The sequence below is a fragment of the Canis aureus genome, chromosome 4 (assembly GCF_053574225.1).
Source record: "Canis aureus isolate CA01 chromosome 4, VMU_Caureus_v.1.0, whole genome shotgun sequence".
Lineage (NCBI taxonomy): Eukaryota > Metazoa > Chordata > Mammalia > Carnivora > Canidae > Canis > Canis aureus.
The window spans coordinates 15153500-15176252 of record NC_135614.1 but is presented as its reverse complement, the minus strand read 5'-3'; the positions used below and the strand labels follow the sequence as shown (position 1 = coordinate 15176252).

Below are 22753 nucleotides of genomic sequence, written 5' to 3'. Positions count from 1 at the left end.
GGGTCACTATTCTGTCTACGACAACCACATCGACTGCCTGTGGAGAATAGAACATAGAAAGACAGCGTAGGCTATCCCAGTAGCCTAGGAGAGACCTCATCTATGTGAAGTGGTGGAGTAGGGATGGAGAGACTGTCAAATCTGTAAGATATTTGAGTTGTATTTGTACTTGTTGTGGATGAAGGAGTAGAAAGAAAGAGGCAACAAGAAAGACTCAGGATTTTGGCTTTAGAATCTTTGTGGATGATGGAGCTGCCCTGTACTTCACATTTTCTCTACCTTGCAGCATCCTGTTACTCTTCTAGATTTAATCTCCTCCTTTTGCCAATCTGTTTTCTGCCCCAGGAAGTGATCTCCATGTCCTACATCAATAGGTGTCTTTGCCTTCTCCTTCCAAATGGCTTCAGTGAATAGGGCCAAGGAAAGAGATCAAAGGGTGAAAAGAGAGCAAGGATTGAATATCCCACTGAGTCTCTTTCTGCAGGATTTTCTTGGGTTGGCTTTGCCCCACTGCCCTGAGACACCCCTTTCTGTGTAGTTTTTCTGTGATCTCTCTCCCTCCATCTCTCTCTCTCTCTCTCTCTCTCTCTCTCTCTCTCTCTCTCCCCCTTCTGAGTTCTTATAACCACTTTCTTCCCTTGTTCTATGGATCTGGGGGTTCTAATAGCTTCCTGCTGTTACTAGAACTACAGTAATGTATCAACCTTTGTTACTTTTTCTAAATACTGTCCACAATTTTTCAAATAGATCCTTTATTAAAACTTCTGTTTCCTGTCAGAAGAGTTCAGTTTTAGACATATTGATGACTGTAAGACATCCCAGTGGAAATTTATACATATGAGTCTGGAGCTCAGAAGCAAACTGTGAACTAGAAATATGAATGCAGACATTACTAGCATAGAGGTAATAACTGGAACTTTGGCAACTGATCAGATCTTTTAAGAAGTACAGAGTTAAAAGAAAAAAAATCTTAGGAGAGAGCACAGAGGAGTTCTAATACTTAAAGGCTGGTGGAGAAACAAAGGAGACTGAGTAGAATTAGTCAGTGAGATAAAAGAGAAACCAAAATAAAACAGTGTCATAAGAAAGGACAAAAAGGATTTGTATTAGTCTACTTGGCTGCCCTTACAAAAACCATGGACTATGTGGCGTAACCAAAGGAATAGAACAGTTTCACAGTTCTAGAGACTGGGAAGTCCAAGATCAAGGTGCCAGCATGGTCAGTTTCTCATACTGAGATGGCTGCCTCCACTCGGTATCCTCCCATGATGCAGAGAGATGAAGTGAGACCTCTCTTGTATCTCTTCTTATAAAGGTACTAAGCACATCATGGGGGCCCAACCTCATGACCCCATCCAAAGCTAATTACCTCACAAAGGCCTCATTTCCAAATACCACCCGCGCAGCACATTGGAGTTAAAGCTTCAACATAGGAATTTGGGATGGGGAACACAGTTCAGTTCATGGCAGGGTCTAAAATGGAAAAGTGGTCAACTATGTCAAATGCTGCTGAGAAGTTACTTCAGAAAATACTGGAAAGTGCCCACTGGATTGTACAATGCAGATTACGCATTTGATCAGTATGTATTAATAGCTTAACTTTACACAGTAATTTACTAGGTGGTAATGGCATCTAAAGTATAACTCAATCCTTCGAGCTCATGAAGTTTCCCATAGAGCTGCAGAGTCAAGTCATAAATATATATCAATTTAAATACAGCAGTAAAATAAAGAATTAGTGCAGAGCTCTATGAAGGTCTGAAAGAAAGAAAATAATTTCAACTCTCATTTATTGGGGTATATTTAGATGTCAGACACTGTGCTAAGAACAACACATATATTATCTCATTCTAATCTTTGCAAAAATGCTATAAGGTACGTATCATTATTATTCCCGTGATTATATTATATTTTAACAGGAAAGGAAATTGAGAATTTGAGACAATAAGTAATTTTCTATGACCTATGGCTAGTAAACGAAAAGTCTGAGTAAAATTGAAACCTATTTGATGCCAAAACCCAGACTCTTAACATGCATTTCAGGGAGTAAACTCTTTAAAAACATGTTTTTCGTCTTGTTAAGAATTAATACACGGCGCCTGGGTGGCTCAGTTGGTTGAGTGTCTGCCTTCGGCTCAGGTCATGATCCTAGGGTCCTGGGGTGGAGTCCCGCATCAGGCTCTCACAGGGAGGCTGCTTCTCCCTCTGCCTGTGTCTCTGCCTCTCTCTATCTCTGTGTCTCTCATGAAAAAAATAAATAAGATTGTAAAAAAAATTAATACATAGCCTATGGATTCTATATAACATTTGGGACCTTCAAAAATAACTTTTTTATCAAAATAACTATAGATTTAAAAGAAGTTGCAAAAATACTGAAAGATCTCAGGCATGCTTCACCCAATCTCCTCAAATAGGTATGTTTTGCATAACTATAGTACAGACAATATCAAAACCAGGTGTTGACACTGATACAAATGTGTATAAATTCTATATCATCTTATCACAACTGTACATTCACGTAATCATTGTAACCATCAAGAGCTATTCCAATCACCCCAAAAAGTTCCCTCTTGCTATCCCTTTACAAGGGATAAGAAAATCTACCGCACCTTCATACCGCTAGATGATGATCTACCCATCATCCCTAGCCCCTAACAGCCACTAATCTGCTATCGATCTCTGTAATTTTATCATTTTGAAAGTGTTGTATAAACAGAATCATATGGTATAGACATTTTGGGACTGGCTTTTTTCATGAGTCAAAGTGCCCTGAGATCCATCCCAGTTCTTGTAAGTATCAATAATCCATTCCTTCTTGCTACCAAGTAGTATTTCATATTGTGGGTATGCCACAATTTGCTTAATCATCCACCTATTGAAGGACATTTTGTTTCCTGTTTTGAGTGGTTACAAATAAAGTGTAGACCTAAGTTTTCATTTCTCTGACATAAATGCCCATAAGAGCAATGGGTGGCTTGTGTGATAAGCATGTATTTAGTTTTCTCAAGAAAATGTCCAAGTATTCCCCCAGAGTATTATACGATCTTACATTCCCAACAACAATGTATAAGAAATCCAATTTTTCAGCCTCTTCATCAGCATTTGGTATTCTCATAATTGTTTATTTTAAGCTATTATAATAAAGTATACAAGGATATCCACTATAGATCCATTTGCATTTCCCTAATAGCTAGTGATGCTAAACATCTTTTAATGTACTTAGTTGCTATGCCATCTGTATATCTTGTTTGGTAAAATGCCTTTTCATATCTTTTGCCCATTTTCTAATTGTACTGTTTGAGTTATTTTGTTTTTATTGTTGTGTTTGAGAGTTCCTTACATTTTCTAAACATGGGTCCTTTACCAGACATGTGATTTACAAATATTTTTTTTCCCAGTGTGCATCTTGTCTTTGCATTCTCCTAATAAGGTCCTTTCAGAGCAAATATTTTTAATTAACTGCATATTATATGTAGCTATATATGTATGTATCATATGTGTATAAATATGTGATTTTTTAATCTATAAAACTGTAGAGACATCAACTTGGAAGTCTTTCTCAATGACATTGTCATTTGGATCAGAAATTCTGCTAGTGTTTACAAGTCGTGTCTTGGCAATAGCACCTGAAACAGCAAATGTCATCTCAGGCACTTTAGAATAATATGCATCCAAAATTCAGGGAAGCATGTGAGAAAGTTTCTACTAATACACGTAAACTGTACGTTAAAATGGCCTATACTTTACAAGATTTTCAAAACACTTTCATTCAGGATAGTAACTGTTTCATAAGCAGCAAGAGAGGGATTTTCAGAGACTGAGATTAATGAAATTGGAAGGTGGCATTCAGGGAGACAGCAGTTATATAAATGCAATTTAATACAATTTCTTTAGTTTGTAGGAAATAGCTTATTATATTACATAGTTGATCAATTTAAATACATAGATTGGAAAGCAAAATCTAAATGTTCAAGGACTCTATCCCATAATGAGCATCAGAGAAATATCGTTAGAAAAGGTGAGCTCTGTGGGGTAGCTAGGTTTATTGTAGTAGTAAAGTGAAAATAAAGACAATTGTCTGGCTTTTTAAGTTGTCTAGATGTTATTTATTTTTCTTGATCAATTTAAAGTACTTCAGGAGTGTTAACATAAATTTCCTTTTAAGCATTAGATTCAGTGTTATTAATTCTAGCTTTCAACAAATAGGTTAACTGTACATTGTAACTGTATATGGTATTGCTTTAATTACTGTCTGGCTAGAGAAGTAAATAATTTAGGTCTATGAAGGTCTAATCTCTTAATCTCTATTAGTTGATGGGAAAGTTTTCAATTGCCTTTTTTTCCCTAATAATCACAAAGACTAGCTCCAGAAATAACAAAATACTCTAGGTTCTTAAATCAGTTTGCCTCTACAATCTAACTTCAGTATTTTATTTGAACTATCTTTTTAATATGCATCTAGAAGAAATGTCTAAATTTTTAACTTAATAATATGTCCTAAAGTATCCAGGGCTCTATTGCCAATTTTTTTTTTTTTTGCAAGATGCTTGTCTGAACTGTGAAAGAGAGGCAATTTTAAAATTAATGGATTCACGGCATATACAATATTCCACAAAGCTGTTCTGCCTTTTCTCCCTTTCCCTGAGCTGCCAGCTTTGGACAAAGAAACTTTTATGGCAGTGACTGACTTGCAGAATCATCCAAGACCACCCTTTCCATGAGGAAGAGGTCAGCAATTAGATAAGGTGATGGTAGATTGACCTTAACACCAGGGGCTGTCCAGCTGGAGCTTAGTGTTCATTCCGTCCTTTCAATTAAGTTCCTAACAGATTCTTGAGGAAATAAGGGGGAAAGGGCAAACTGGCTTGAAAATCAGAACATACAACAGAGGGCAAAAAGCACAGGAACAAAAATGTATTCCAGATAAGTCTTTTTAAAACCAGCAACCCAAGATGTCATGGAAAGGGCAGACTTATCAATGACAAAACAATATCCTCTCAGCCCAATGATATAATTATTTACTTTGGTTAGTGGCACTGAACTCCAGGAGTATATTTTATAAATTAAATACTTATAATAAAACTATAGCCCAATTTATCCCAAGAATGTCTGTAGAATCTCTTTCTCTCTCTCTCTCTTTCATGGTGGGGAGAAAGAGGCTGATGGCAGTGTGCCATGGTTATGTGATATCCTGGCAAGAAAATGCCTCATTTTATATCACAAACATATGGTCTGGTAATGGTTTTATATTATATTCCTTTAGAGTTTTATTCCCATTTTTAGGAGACTTCTTCTAGACAAGAGCAATATGTTTTCTTGTCGACCTATCACATCAACTGTTAACACATGTCTCTACTTTTAGAGTTCACAATGGTTAAAAAGTTAAAACTTAACCTTATGTCACATAAGACCTAAATTTTGATTACGAAGTAAAGTTGATCCCTGATGCTCATCTGTGTTGAAGTTACTGTTTCTCTGTTTACCTTTCAATTAAGAATTCTCTCCCTTTTTTCAATGGTTAAGGTTCGTCAAATTACAACTGACTAAATAAAAATGTGTACGAAATGTGGCAACCAGGATGGTAAAATGACTCTAATCTTAAGGTTTTAAACTAGCGTTTCACAAATCTGGCCCACAGATGTGTTTTATTTGGCTTACGGAATGTTTAAACATTTTTAGAAAAATTATTTGCCAACATTTAAAAAATGGGAGATTTCAAGTAGAAATCTTGATCCTTGGGTTCTTTTAAAATCTCCCAATAACCCTGGCCCAGACTGTCACACAACAACTGGTGGATGCTACGTTGCATTTTCCTCTTCCCTTGAATTTTCCCTCTCTGGTTCACCTCAGTCCCATCCAATATGCTCTCTCAACTTGTTTATTCGATCTCCCACCCCTGTTGACATCTATGTTTGAGACTCCTTGACTATGCTACAGGGGAGTTTGGAAAAAATTGGTGGCATATGGCCTTGGGAAATAAATAATCATGAGAGACAGGTAGCTATCCTCAAATATATAAAGGATTATTCCTGGGGGAAAGTGATTAGAGTCAAAAGGACCATTGAATCAGTAAGCAGGAAAAAAAAAATCTATAGTAAGGCAAATGTTGCCTAAATGTAGCAATAACATCTTGAATGATGACAAGCCAGCCAGAAAAGAAAATGTGCTACTCAGGGGCAAAGACTCCATTAGTGAAAGTGTACAAGCAGGTGTGGGCATGGTGGGATGTTCAATGGAAGCACTGGTTGCTGAGTTGACCAGTGATCTCCAAGGCCCCCTACAGCTCCATGAGTCTGTGAAATTGGCTTTTAAAAATTGTACTTTGGAGCTATAAACTGAGGACTATGCTAACTGGAAAACAAGTATGAATTTTTAAATATTATATGAACATACAGTCTTTGACATATTTTTGGATTCTCTGGGATAAAGTTTACTGAATGCCACCTTATTCTTCTAAATCATGAGCAGTGCTCTGATTATATTTGTTTCAGAGTGTTAGTTTCTAGTTATAGGGTATTTGATTTCCTTTTTAATAACACATGGCAATCAGATGTATGGTTTTTCTTCTGGGGAAAAACATTGATTATTTTAAGAACAGTAACATCAGCACAACTGTCAGGAAAAAAAAAGCACAATGGTTTTGAAAATCGCTCTGAAGTTCATATTTGTTGAAGCAATTAAAGAAAATATATATTGCTCCTAAAGTATTTACAAACCACTGGAAAATTACATTAATTAATTTGCAAAACAAGTTACTGGGAAAGCGTAAGACTGATGTGTGCATTAATAGATTTCATACTTTCTCTCTTAAGGTTTTGCCTTTTTATAGAGATTAGGGATTGGCAAACCAACAGCCTACAATCCAAACCGGGTGCACACTCTGTCTTTGTAAATAAAACTTTATTAGAACAAGCCACATTTTCACATTGTCTAAATTGTTTTTATGCTACAATGACAGTTGGGTAGTTTCAACATGAACTGTCTGACTCCCAAAGCCTAAAATATTTTACTGTTTGGCCCCTAACAAAAAAAGTCTGCTGACCCTCTTACAGGCACTAGTTAACTTGTACTATTTATATCACTATTTCTTGTAGTATAACAAAAAGCCAGATTAAACCTTAAGGTTGCTACAAGAGAAAATACACATTCTCTTGCTTTGGTGATAAACAAAAGAGCTTTTCTTTCTCCTTCTGACTTCTATGTCTCTATTTTCACCTTGTACTCACTGAGACACAAAATTCAACATCTTTTTCAGTTTCTCACAAGGAATTCACTCATGCAGAAGTATCAGTGAACAATGTAGCCTTCATTAAAGTGGGTGGAAGGGTAGTGGAATAGAGGTGTTACATTTCCCATAGTAAACAACTTTAAAATCCCTTTTTAAACTTTCTCCAGAGTTCTTTCTGCCTTAAATTTGTTGAAAACTTAGAGAATGAAAGTTTCTTGACAATTTTGATTGTCCCCAAGATAAGTGAGAGGAAGCAAAATAGGAAGCTTATTTTTTTAGAAGAATTGTCTTCATTTTAGTTTTCTACTTCCTCTGGTGAAGAGTAGAGAACAACAGGACTGAAGTTTAGTGTCTTTTTGTAATCTCTGGTCAAAATGTGGAGATCACTGCTTTGGAGAACTAATCTAGTTCATCGTGTGATATTTTCTAGTTCACTTAATAAAATATTTTACCTATATTCTAGAAAAGAAACAGTATTACTTGTGCTGCTGAGATTTACAACTTATCCTAGAAATTACAGCCTTTTCTCTGTTGTAAAGGATGATGATGGAAGGAGAATATATCTTTGCTAACTATAATCTGGATATACAGTATAGTGAGTGGCTATTGTTCACAATTTAAATATACCAAGGACTTCTGTTGCTGGCATTATGACAAAGTAGATATCATGAAAAAAAAAAAAAAACCTATTCCAACACTTGTAAATAATGGATCAGACACAAACATCTCTTCAAATATAAAGCTGAGCTCAGAAGCGAAGGAAACCCACCAAAAGCTGAGAAGACCCAAGAGTTTTCCTCTCTTATCTTTCTTCTATGCAGCACACAGCTTCCTGAATCTCTCCCAGGGAATGTCAACTCTCTATTATGCAGAATACTTCAGTTCTGACTCAGTCCTTACCATCGTGATTCCATATGAATTTTCCTCAGGAAGAAAACTTAGCTCTCTAATAAGATCTCACCTTCTTCAGAAGATATTTTTGTGGTTTGTGCCAGATTGACATCTTGCCATCTATCCAACACCAACCCAAGCTGTGGCTTCAAAGTATTTCTCCAGACAAATGCAGTGTTCACCCCAAGAAGAAATCTGTTACATGGGATTTTCTCATTCAATTACCCACGCTGGAAAAAAAGATCATGTGGATGGGTGCAGGATAGCTTCCTGTGAGGCAAAGCAGATATTACATGGTCCCTCTCTTCCATGAAAAGAGGAAAGACTCTCAGAGAGGCAGCAAGAGAGGAGCAGAGCTGGTCAACAGACATCCAATGACTCAGAAGCTTTCCTTTGCATCACTATCCCTTCCAGATACTCACTGAAAAGTGCCACTGATGACTTTGTAGACTGAAGTCTGCCAATGAACAGTGCAAAGCAGGAATTAGTTTGAATGTAGAATTAAGGATCACGAAAAGGAAGTTTTGAGAACATATCAATAGCATAGAATGCTCTCAGAGTCAAGAGGGGCTCTTCTGGAGTCCAAGTGAAGCATGAAATACCTTAAGATACCATTGAAGAATTTGGGAAAATCAAAGGTTATGTTAAAATATTTAAAGTTTTGGATACTGAGCTTACTTCATTCTGACTCATCTTCTAGATCTGAGCTCAAAGATCACTTCTTTCCGGAAGGCTTTCCCAATAGTACCCCAAATCTCTGTCAGATCTTTCCGGTATTCAGTCTTGTCACCCATGAATTTGTTTCCTAGTGTCACTGTGACCATTATAATGTCATTATTAATTAATTGTGTGATTCATCTCCTTTCTAAATGCAAGTTACATGAAGGCATACACTGCTTTGGTTTCAGTACCTAGCACTTGCTAGGAGTAGAGTTGGTTTTACTAAATAAAGTATCTGTAAAATGACTGCAATAATATGGTTATAGTCATTATAATATTATATCTGTTTATGATGCACCCTTGAGCAGTTTTTTCAAACTTTTAAAAAGTGCCATCCAGTAAAAAATACATGCACAAAATTAAACAAACAAATGAAAATGTTGTTGTAAACAACACTGACGATCATCATGTAAAGTTCACTCTAAAATTTTCTAATCTCCTCTGTTTTAGTTTTTGAAAGTGCTAGTCATGACCTCCTAAATTGATTTTATAACCTACTTATGATTTATAACCTACAGTTTGAAAAATCCTGTCCTAGGGCACTTCATAATCATAAGATATATTGAATATTAAATGTGTTTAAACCTTGCCTTCGTTCATCTGTCTCTATATGTTTCATAGGATTTAGGTAAAATAAATATTTTTATGGGAGGGGAAGGAAGCAGAGGGAGAGGGAGAGAGAGAATCTTAAGTAGGCTCTATGTCTAGCACATGGCCTAATGCAGGGCTCAAACTCATAATCCTGATGTCATGACCTGAGCCAAAATCAAGAGTTGGACTTTTAGCCTACTGAGCCACCCAGGCATCTCTAGATAAAATATTCTTTGCAGATGCAGCAACATACTTGTCAAGGGCTCCAAAATTCATTAAATTAACCTTCAGTTGGCAATACCCCACTGCAGGTACTTACAGGCAGAGGGCAGTATGGTAAGATGGCCAAACATGCCAAAGTCCACTGTGTTCTTAGGTAATAACTTACTTGCAGAAAGTATAATTTACCTAACACTCTGATCATACATTTATAATTAGATTTGTATTTCTTGCCCAGTTTTACTACATCAGACTAACATATGCTGTGCTACAGATGGAAGTCCCAGGTTATTCAGCATCAGGGACCCTGGGGTCTTGTGATTCCAAATTAAACTTGGGTTTGCGCATAAACCATGCAAATTAGGCTATGGCCACATGCTCAGTACTGCTGCAAAGAAATCAGACAACGTCTAGAAACAAAATGCACTGAAGGCTGCCTCTTCTCGCTGGAAAAGTTCTTATTGGCCTTGGTAATTGGAGAGGTTTGAAAGTAAACACTCAACTCAAATTGTCATGACCAGATGCACATGTTTCTTTGACCATCAAAACTGGCTGGGTGGTTAGGCATGTTTTAGAATGCTCATCCATGTCTACTGAATGGATATAAACTTAGTGGACAGACCAGAATTTTTATGGGCTCAGTATTTGGAAAATATTTTCACATGTGGACAACTGGAGTTGTATTCTTCTATGGGTGATACACATTGTTGTAGGAAGACTGTGCTCTTCTCACTCTTGTCGGGGTGACACAACAGTTGTCTAAGATATCTCTGCCCAGGAGTTATCCCAAGCCTAAGCTCATTTGAAGAGTTCATGTTTTCATAGCTTGGAACTGGTTGCAGAGAGATCAGCAGGGCCCTAGCACCGGTGACAGGATGTCTCTTTTCAATGGTAGTCTGGTTTCACTTTCCTTTTCCTGAGGACATCATGCCTTAAATTTGTGACAGTAAACTTTGCACTGAAAAGTAAGTTTTATAAGTAAACTTTATATAGTAAACTGCAGAAATCATAAACACAGCTCAATAAATTTTACAAAGTGATTGCACCCATATAATTAACACTCGTATCAAGAAACAAAACATTTCTTTATACTAGAAGCACAATTTATTCCAATCATTATCTGTTCCCCAGGGGTAATCATTTTCCCTCTGTCTGATAGGACAGATGACTATTTTTTATTTTTGAATTTTACATAAATGGACTCCTGTAGAATGTATTTCTTTAAATTTGGATTCTAACATTCTACTCTTTGTTTATGAGATTAATCTTTGTGGTTGATTATAGTTGTTTGTTCATACTCATAGTTATGTAGTACTTCAATGGATGAATATATAACAATTTTTATATCCATTCTACTATTATTGGACATTTTGGTTGTTTCCAGTTTGTGGCAATTCTAAATAATGCTACTATGAACATCTTTGCACATGTCATTTGGTAAATCTGTGTACACATTTCTGCTGTTATATCTAGGAGTAGAATTGGGAGAACATAAGACAAAAGGACATCCAGGTTTAAATGAAATCTGAACAATTCTCCAAAGTGCTTGTACATTCCCACCAGCAAGGTGTGCAAAGCCCAGTTCTCACTTTGTCCATATTTATTTTATTTTTTTATTTCTATTTTACTTTATTTATTTAGAGAAGGAAAGAGTAGGGGGCAGGGGAGAAGGAGAGAGAGAATCTAATACAGAAATCCCTGCCCAGCACAGAGCTTGACTTGAGGCTGTCTCTCAATCCTGATATCATGACCTGAGCCAACATTAAGAGTAAGATGCTTAACCGACTGAGCCACCCAAGCACTCCTGTCCATCTTTTTAATTTTAGTCATTCTGATTGGCAGTTTTAATGGGAAGAGCATGGACTTTGGAATTAGACATGACTTTAATTCTTGCTGTGTCACATTCTAAGAGTTTATGTGGTCTCAAGCAAGTCACATTTCCTCTCTGAACCTTATGTTTCTCATCTGCAACATGGCAATACAAATACTTATCACATAGAAGATTTGCAAATTATAAATGAAAAATTTGCAAATAATATTATTTCTTAAGCATTTACTATATACCACTATGCTAAGTACTTATACGTGAGCTTGAGACATAGTATTTAGGAATATCACCAATAATAATAGCTGTATTTCATACCATCAGACTTGTAAACATCTGGCCTTATATAGAGACTCTGAGTTGGTCTTGCCATTGTGCCCAAATGATTGGACCACTCTATCTCCCAAGACAAAGGAGACAGAATCTAGTGCTTTATAGTTGCCCAAAAAGTGTGTCAAGATGTCACTGAAACAACTGTGATTTGATTATTTCTTTTATTTCATCTCGAAGTCTTCAGATCAGACCACAATGTCATGATGGAATTGGCTTGGAGAAGACCAAGGAACTAGCAGGTGAAGACATAAACTCTTTTTTTCACCAAATTAAGAACAAGAAATGACTAGGGGCATATTTGTGCTTTCCAAATGCCTCTACTATAGAGGCTATAGTATTCATTCATTCATTCAAGTGTATTCATTTGTCAAAACTTTGCCACATCTTCTTCTGCAAAGAGGTGTCATGTTGCCTTAAGAATTGAAAAGTAAATTTGTTTATTGTCTGCCTTCCTGCCCAATTATGGAAGCTGAAAAAGCCTTCAGTTTTAGAAGAATGAGCCCATGATTTTCAGAAGACGTGAAGAAATCTTTAGGTTGGCGGATCTCTTTCAACAATTGGTATCAATCCAACAGTTCTTCAATTGCCAGGGCTCTGTCTACACAATAGGAAATTAAACATTTAAGCAGAAATAAAACATCACAGGGAACTGTTTTTTGCAAATTGAAATTGTACCGCATGTTCTCCCTCTGTCACTGCTGTATTATTTGGGTGGGGAGGGAGATGGTGATTTCTCACCGGCTGTTAGGGACCCACTCCCATTTGGGTTCACAAGCACAAGCCTTTGGTTCTTACTGAATGGTGTTCCATGTTCTCACTTGTCTTTAGGTTTAATAATTGTAGGGTTCCCCCCATACAAGGCTGTTTAGAAACCATGGAAGAATGATTCCTAAGTTAATAAACCTAAAACACATTTGCCCAACACAGTTCCTTTAATTTTTAAAGGCTTGTATAATTTAAGGGAATTTAAATCCATGTGTTTTTTATTCACTTGCACTGACATCATCAAAATAGCCCTTTAAACAGCTGCTTGAGCCTTTTTTAATAAAGTTTTCATATGACTTGTTTCTTTTTGAAAACAAGGTTTTTTTTTTCTGCCAAAGGCAAATGAACTTAAACGCCAAAAAACTCCAAAACTGTATATTTTGAGGTTGAAAATTTTGCAAATGGGCTCCTGACTCTCCACTGAAATTAGCTGCAAGAAAGGAAAAAAAAACATTCAAGTGAAGTTCATGGTCAAATCTGGTGTCAGAAGACTAAAGAAACGTCTATATTTGCTGCTCTATTTTGTGCCAAATCTGAAATGAATCAATGTACAATGTGTATCGGATTATTACAGAAATGCGATCCACTGCCAAGTAGTTAACTTTTCCACCATCTCTGGTTATCATGAGTAAACCACAATGCTGTACTCTCTGGAGGTTAGAAACCCAGCACACCGTGGCTGTCTGAGATTTGTGAGAAGTGATTGTTTTAACAGAGTCATTTTGGAGAAAAATCTTTCACTAAACATTGTAGATGCCCATGATACATAAGCATGTACACGCATGTGTTTAGGAAATATATATATATACATATATATGCATCTAGGAATATATATATTCATTTATAGTAAATATGTACCTATATATATTCTTCTCTTTATATAGGAATTTTTCTTGTTAATAAGAATACTCTCCTCTAAAGATGCTTAATGACTTAGCAAGCAAAATTATAATCTGAGCATAAAATATGTAAAGGAGTTCAGTCTTGGTAAATATATCCACATGTTGTAGTCAAAACAAAACTCTTAATGCTTTTTGGTATTAACAATTGGACTGTTTTTCTCTTTGTCAAAATGTATATAGCTAAGCAGTAATCAGAGAGATGCATGACTGGGAGTAGTTGAATTTTACAGGAATCTGTGAAGCAAATGGGCATTCTGATCTCCTCCAGCCCTGCAGCACAACTGCAAAAACCAATGCTCCATTTGAGAAACAAATCTGTCTGCCACCATGAAACTCCTCAAAGGATAATTCCCCTGTAATAGGAAAATTAAAAGTGAGAAAGAAAGAAGAAAGGGACGAGTTCTCTGATTCTATTTTACAATTGAGATTTTTTTTTAAAGAGAAGCCTTACATATATAGACTCACATGAAGATGCATGAATATTAATAGAGCCAGGCTTCTGATAAAAACAAAAAAACCAGAGTCTTTATTATTGGATTACTGCTAACAGATTTGATTGTACCATTCTTTTTTAAAGGATAGCTCTACAGTTTCCTATAGGGTGGAATTTATTTGCTGTCAAAAACTCTGGAATCTTCAAATCCAGTTTTCAAAATCCAGTCTGTATGATATTCAAAGAATATTCATGAGTTTACAGAATTGTCTTCCTTTAGAAACTTTAATTAGCAAAAATTCATATTTACAAATGAGATGATGATTCCTATCTACTTTCTCTAGTCCAAGTATTGTCATGAGATATCTCATTAAAATTTTACAACCTTGACAAGGAGAAGACCATTGTTCCCCACTGATAAATATAGAAAATTTGACATATAGAGCTATAGCAGAATGAATGAATTTCATTTTGAATATATAGTCATAGAATTTTTAGTAGATTCACCACAGGGTCCATTTAAATATGAACTTCCATTGTGCTTTGAATAACTGGATGAAGGTTGGAGACAAAGTATAGAAATAAAACAGGAGAAAAATCTAAAGGAGATACACCCTTTGAAGATCAAACTAAAATTAAAGAGTTGTCAGTGACAAGTAGGATTTGATTTAAAGACATTTGATTTGTATCTTTCAAATAGCTCTTTGACTGTGTAACATGAAGTACATCACTATTTGCATTATTAAGCAATAGAAGTTTTCAGAAGTGTTTTATATATTGACTTTTCAGCCTAATCCAGAGAATGCTGTTTCATATTGGCAGTAAAATTGCTAGATTCTGTGACTTAGCTATGTGACCTTGGCAAGTCACAAACTTTCTATATTGCAATTTCCTCATTTATCAAATGGCAGTGATGATATATAGACATATTGTACAAAAATGAATGTAGTGACATATCTGAAAGTCTTTTGACTTCATTATAAGCTACAAAGATGTCATTGTGTTCAATTATAGTTATACACCAAAGTCTCTCATCTCTTCCTGTCTCTCTTTTCTCTTCTCCTTCTTGCTCTCCCCTTACCCCCCTCCCAAATATATTCTCTCCTAGAATCATAGATAGTCAGAACTGAAAAAAAAAGCCATAGATATCAGGCAGTTCTATCAAGAGAGGAAGTTCGAAAAAAAATGAAATAATTTATCCCAAGTCACAAAACTACAGAGCTAATTAATGGCATAAGTAGGTTTAGGTCCCAAGTCATTGGAACTCCCATTCCTCACCTCCCAGAGAGGGCACTCTAGCAGAGTAAATTAAGAAGCATAAGATTGGGTAACAGACAGATGGGTTCACTGACCAATTCTCTTTATCTGTAAAATGGGATTAAAAACAATATAACACCTGGCATTACTGTGAGATATTTAAACACTTTGCAGAATGTCTGGAATTTATTAGCATTGAACAAACATTAGCATTTCCGCAGCACATATCATTGTTTCTCTTGAGATAGTGTGGATTCACCTCCATTTTCCTGAGATGGATCTAAGAATCCAGATGATTCTACTACAGAAGTTTAACAGCTAACTTGAGTTCTTGCTACACAATATTTTGGGATGGTAGTAGCAGGAAAACTTTATAACATGAGAAACCTGAGGCACAGAGAAGTAACTTATTCAAGAGCACCTGACTACTAAGTGGCTCTGGAGCCCACATTTCCTATCATTGTGATCCACTGAAGCTAAAGCAGTGGAGTTCATTCAGCATCAATCATCAAATCCAGGTGATCAGGGACGGGAAGTCAGAAGACGTGCCTCCTTCTCCATCCGCTATGAACTTCTATAGAGAGCTTCCTTCTGGAGAATTATGTGCACGTAACTGTCAGTCTGCAAAGGAGATGGACTCCACCATTATGCCACCGCAGAATCATGGTTAGCCTGGAGACCTAAGCCAAATCCCCCAAGAGTGTAAACAAATGAGATGCTGCATCCAAGTCCCCATGGGTGCTTGTCCAAGCCCAACGTATTTGGGATACTCACTCTGCTGGGGTTAATCCTGACAATTATATACCAGAGATGTCACAGCTAAAGGTTAAAATGGCTGATTGTTGGGGAAAATGTGCCCACTGACGTCATCATTCTTAGAAGTCGTGTTCATCTCTCATTTCTGAGAGCATTAGATTCATGAGCACGTTGGTGTTAAAAAGCTAATTTAAAAACAGAGTCGGGTGTTTAATTATTGTTTGATTTGGGGTTATAGCCTTTCATTTTTCAAACATCTTAAGAGCAGAGAATGAAAATTGTTACCTAAGAAACTATTGAAATTCCCTTAACTCTTCTGGGTATGTATTATGTATTCCACGAGTTCTCTGCCAGGGATATAAGTCAGAAACTCTCCTGCTGGTTTTGATTACAGCTGCAAAGTCACAGATTTGAACAGCTCTAGACAATCATTCTTCTGAACCTGCACATAAATATAAAACATTTTCTTTATCCTTATCACATAAACCTTCAATGAGGTTTGCTTCAAAGTAAATTCCAGTTTTCTTCCATTTTTTTCTCATTTATCATTTTAATAATTAGCAAACTACATTTTTTTTGCAAAAAGCTACTCCATTTGCATATTCAAAGGTCATTGTACAGGTTCAAGCTATTTAATATCAAAGCAATGATAATTTAACAATCTCTTCTTCTGGAGTCAGATAAAACACAAAATTACCTCTGGCTTTTTAATTTTGCACATTTACAGACACATGAGAATAATATGAGATTAAGATAATGGCTGGAGCAATATAATGAGCCATCAGTTAAGCTATGGTAAACTTTCTTCATATCTAGCTTCAGGTCTTTGCATTGTCAATTTATTATTTAAAATGGAGCCATTGCATTTCAGTAAGTGATATCAAGAACATAATTTGCTAAGACACCTCTTTATTTGAGGCGCTGTCAGGACTGGCAATGAGAAATGACACAATCCCTCAGTTGTAAGCGACAGGCGCCACTATATTAGTCCAGCACTTGTGTATTTCTCTGCTGTTTTTGAAAAATTGCATTTCCTTTGTGTAAGCAGAACAAAAAGAAATAGAAATCGGTTCCATGTGAATTCTGTGGTCCTCTATATTAAACTGTAATTGTTTCCTGGTAAAAAACCAAGCCTGCAGGATTTCCTGAAAAATAATTTACAAGGATGGGTACTGGGTCCAGCTTGCTTTTTTCCCTGTGCTTCTGTGATTGATGACACTGCAAGGAGCTGATAGATTTGCTGCTGCTGCATCTCCAGAAAGTTCTTTTGCTTTAAACAAACTGCAATCTTCCTCCCCCCCCCACCCCCCCAAAAAAGAAATCTTTACATGCCATTCACTTTCCTAGCTTTTTGGTTCCTAGTGGCTTTTCAGCTCTGGCACTGCTCTGAGGGATCCAGCTAATGGACCCCATTGCATCAATACAACCATGAAGACAGCTTGAATGAATTATTTAAGGTAATGGCTAGGCAGAAATTTGTAATTCAATCTAGTTAGTTCAATATGAGCTATGATCTTTAGAGGGCTAATATGGAAAGAATGCTAGCTTAGGGATCCTACATACCTGAGTTCGGATCCTTTCTCTCCTACTGTATATCTTGAACATGTCACTTAAACTATGTGAGCTATAATTTCCTCTTATGCAAAACTGGGGAATGATGAGCCTGTTTTCAGAAGAGGAAGCAACAAGCTTCTTGTGAAAGCCCAGTGAGTTAAAGGTCGGAAAACAGTCTGTAAATCATAGATGGCTTTACAAATAATAAAGCCCTAAAAATGGTAAATCAGAGCCTCAGGCCCCATTCCTCAAGGATCCCCATATTATTTTAATAACAAGCACTAAGGAAGAAAAGCTAACTATCCTTAGGCCTTACAATATGCTGGGCATTATGCCAGGTCCATAATACACATTCTCATTTATACCTCACAAAAGTCTTATGAGGAATGTGTCATTCTTCTCTTTTATAGTAATAGCTATGTCAAATAATTATTGACTGTATGATATATACCATATACTCTGCTAAGTAATTTACACGCAAAATGTCTTGTAATCCTTAAAATAATCCTATGAAGTAGGTGCAGCATCGTCCCTCCTGAGGAAGTAGAAGTTAACTTGCCCAAAGTCAGTCACATAGCTGGTCGGTGGGACTCATTTAACCACCTCCCAGCAAAAACAGCAGCCTCATCCCTACTTACGTGCCCTCTGTTTTTTGACCTTTTGATCTTTTCATGCCTTGCATGCATTTTAATCTGCTTGCATTTTATTTGTAAAAGCGTACAGTGGGAATGGGGATCGGGCATAGGATGCTGTCGTGCGACTTGCTCTGGGGACCTCAGACCTTCTTTCACATCTCGTGTCACTGTCCCTGTGTCCCTGCATACTCTGCAGGGTCAGGCAAAGGCCCTCAGTCCTCTAGGTTTCCTCTCATATGTCCTTTGGTATGCTTCTGGGCAAGGGTTGGCAGCACAAAAGGAATAAAGATTCCAACACACTATGTCATGTGAAATGAAGTTACAATAATGACGTAAGCTCTCTAACAAACTCCACTTGTGATAGCCTAGTTATATACATGCAGCATATATATGGTCATTTGTTATTGAAAATAATATGCTTTAGAAAGCACTACCAATTAAGTTCCATAAAGGCCCCCTCTATTCATTCCTAATATTCGAGTCCCTGGCACCAGTAATGGAGCTTTGGATGTGCTGCATCACAAGGAGAATCATAATCCTTCAAACCTGCTTGTGCTGGGGCAGATGGATTGGAGAGATGATGTTTGACAAATTCTCTGTCATTTTGGAGGAGGGAGAAGCAGAGCAGAACACGAATGAGTACATGACGGCCTCAGAGGCCTGCCAAAAACCAGACCAGGTAAACATTCACACCTAGAAATTAAATCAACACAACTATCTTGTAGCCAACATCTTTTGCTGTTGTGACATCCCAGGAATTTTTTTCACCCCCACATGTTAGATAGCTTCTTCATGGACACTGAACTATGCCACTTGTCATGTGTACAGTATGGTGAACAAAGAAGGAAACAGGATGAGATTTCCATTCCTTTGAGGAAATTACTTGTATTAACTCTTTAATCCTTGTCCTGAGAATTAAAAATGATATAATACATGCGAAACGTACAGAGCAAGACTGTGTCTGGCCACACGGTAAGCAATCAAGATGTGCTGGTTGTTGTTGGTGTTGTCATTGTTTCCATCATACTTTCCCTCTTTTCTTTCTAGACATTCTTCACCAACTCAAGCCATGTCCTACCCAGTTATCTACCATTTTGGACACAAAGAGAGAAGACGTAACTAAGAGGAAGAAATGAAGAAGCACTTAGAAATTGGAAAGCAGAAATAGTTGCTCTAAGATCTGCTGAACCTCCCTGATTCTCTCATCTTAAGTATTTACAAAGGAGTTTATGAGCTCAAGCAGACTCTACCTCAGCGTGCTCATCTATAAAATGGGGGGGATGGGCAATATGAGTGTATTAGCTTCCTCCAGGGAAGTCATGCTGTTTGACAACCTGTAGGATAATTTTATAGTTTCAATATATAGCCAAGGAGCAAAGAATCTAAATTTCTGCTGAATCCCTGGATGACAACAGGAGGCATCGTGTGCATGAATGGATCTCATTCACTCCACGTCCTTCTTTGCCAGAAATAGAAGAAAAACTTGCCTTAAGGATAGCTGTTTTTATTGGGTATTGTCTGCTGTGAATAAGGAAGTTTGTAAGAGTCTTATGAGGACAATGCAACATGTGATACATTCATCTTAACTTCCCAATGCGAGGAGACACAAAGCATATGTAGGCATTTCCCACTCTATATATGTGTATATATATATAAACACATTATATATACATTGTATGTCTATATTATATACACACACATACAAATATGTACACATATTTAGATACACACTATTGTGCTTAAAATATTTTCGTTCATGGCATACTCTTACCGTTGATTTGCAGAAGACTTTCTTTTCTTTGTTTAAGTAATATATTAAACTACAAAAAAACCCTTCCCCCTCATGGAAACTAGAACATTGGCAATTACTTGCATGTACTTCATTGGTATTACCTCATCCTTTCTCTGTTCCTCCCTGAAAATAACCATTTCCTAGCTTATGTGTCCATCATAAGCTTGCTTTCCATTTATATCATCATGCCTAAAAAATTATATTCTCATTTTAGTCATTTTTAACTATAAAAGTGCTATATGTAATATCCTGAGACTTATGGTTTTTATCTAAAATCATTGCTAAAATCAATCCATTTGGTTGAATGTAGCTATACCTCAATTTTTTGGACACCAACATTGTATTCCATTGCATAAATATACCACACTTTATTTATCCATTCTGCCAATGGGCATTTGAATTATTTCCACATTTTACAATCAGCTTAGCCTGAAATGTATATTAATCAGTAATAATTCAATGAGTACCCAGTGCTTTTCTTTAAACACTTTACCATTCAGACATAGTCACAAAACCAATCAAAGGGGAAGGAATAAGGGTTGAGTGCATTTTATTAAGGCCTGCTTTTGGGGGTGGGGGATTCTCTTTAGTAAGGACTGATACTTGACTGTTAACTCCAATGAACGCATTTTTATAAAGATTTCATGTATCATCTCCTGAGCCAGCCATTTCCAACCAACAATAGCTTTGCTACTTTAAGAAAGTGCTACTTAAGCTGTGCTTCAGTTTCTTTTTCTATGAAAATAACCAGGCCAATTTTTAAAATCTGCAAGATTCCTCTCAACCCCTGAGATTCTAGGGCCTGGAGGAGACAGAGGGAACCTATCCACATTAGGACAACCTCACATTTGTGGAATTATGAACCACATGATATTTTGTATACAGTATTTAACATTCACAATGACCTGATGAAGTAGTTACTATTATTTTCATTTTCGAGATAAGGAAGCTGAGGCAGAGATTAAAAAAAAAAAAAAGACCACACACACCTAAGGTTTTATTTTATTTATTTATTTTTTTTTAAGATTTTATTTATTCATGATAGTCACAGAGAGAGAGAGAGAGTCAGAGACACAGGCAGGGGGAGAAGCAGGCTCCATGCACCGGGAGCCCGACATGGGATTCGATCCCGGGTCTCCAGGATCACGCCCTGGGCCAAAGGCAGACGCCAAACCACTGCGCCACCCAGGGATCCCACACCTAAGGTTTTAAAAAGCTAGCTAGTCAGTCATGGAATGAAGATGGAAATCCATGCAGCCCAAAACAAAACCCCACCCGGTTGCCTAAGCACTCTGGATCTCAGCCAGCTGAGCCATTTTCTGAATTCCATAGAGTTCTAAGAGCAATCACTATTAAATTCAAGCACACAGCTTTCATCTCAAGCTACAAGACCTTCCTCTCACAAACCAAAGAATGAAATTGACACCTTTCATGGAATAGAGGTTTTTTCATCAGTACCTTATAAAAAATATGCATTCTTGTTTGTTTGTTATGACTATTCACTCATAAGTGAACAGAGTAGAATTGAAGTTGCTAAGACTGAAGATGTCACAATGAATTCTGGTGGAAAACTTTTCTATCACCAGCATTCCAGACTGTGATGTGACAGATTCTTATAATGTTTTGCATAGTTCTTTTAATAAAATTTTTATTTATCTATTTGATAGAGATCTGTGTGGGGCAAGGGGAGAGGGAGAGAGAGAACCTCAAGCAGACTTCCCACCAAATGGGGAGCCCAATACAGAGCTTGATCCCATGCCCCTGAGACCATGAGCCAAAATCAAGATTGAACGCTTCATCAACTGAGCCACCCAAGCGCCCCTTTAATTACTTCTTAGACATTTCCCCATAGTGTGACTGTAGCACCACGGAAAATTCAATTCAGAATGTAGAAATTAGTGCAATATTTGAATATTTTTGCCAACTTGCAAAGTTGTGGTATTTTCAGTTTATTAAATATTACCAGTGTATGAAAGCTTCAGTTCATTAGGAGGCTGAAAGAATACAGTGTTGCCAACTTATAATCATCAGCCAGTGAACATTCATCTTGTGCTGTGTGCAGAATACTGAATGAGGCAGTTGGGGCACGATAAAAGAAGTAGAAGACTGCATTAAATGATTTTATAATTTAATTGAGAAAATTGTCTAAACTTAAGAGCAGCTTATTAAATATCAAATACAAATTTAAATGGTATGAATTAAACTAGTGTATCTTTAGAGAACACAGAATAGAAGAGGATTTACAGATTAGTCAGAGACCAGCTTTAAGGAAATCATGTGTGCCCTAAAAGCCATAACTTCTGTTGAATACTACTGTGTGCAAGCCTCTGTGCCTTCACACTGACTAAACACTATCTCATTTGATCTTTACAACCCCTTTTGGACAAAGTATTAGTTTTATTCCCATTTAAAAACTAAAGATGAGGACATCAATGACTAGAAAGCCAAGAGAATACACCAAACGTCATCCAGCTAACACGGGGCTGGGTCAGGATTTAAGCCCAGTGGGTCTGACAGCAAAGCTGATGTGCTAACCAAACTGCATGTGGTGGATGTAGACTGTGTTTAAACAAACTGCATGAAGGTGGATGTTGGCTCTGGAGAGATGGACAAAGGGAGATGAGCACATTCCTAGAGAACAGAGCACAGGTAGTGCAGGTGAGACATCATGTGGAAGACTGGAGGTAGATCAGTCTTTTTTCTTAACCTTTGAACTAATTTTAAACTTACAAACAAGTTGCAAAAACAGTCAGAAGAGTTTTCTTATATGCTTCAACTTCCCTTCCCCGGTTGTTAACATTTTACATGGCAATGTTCAAGAACAAGAAATTAACACTGGCATAGTGTTACTA

At 36.9% G+C, this 22753-nt stretch overlaps 1 long non-coding RNA gene across 1 annotated transcript; it reads left to right on the top strand.

The window, feature by feature from the left end:
* Positions 1-1435: 1435 nt before the first annotated feature.
* Positions 1436-20085, top strand: LOC144311804 (uncharacterized). The gene is made up of 3 exons (XR_013377317.1): positions 1436-1580; positions 11985-12046; positions 19157-20085. It is a non-coding gene; the product is annotated as an uncharacterized LOC144311804 (long non-coding RNA).
* The last annotated feature ends 2668 nt before the right edge of the window (positions 20086-22753 follow it).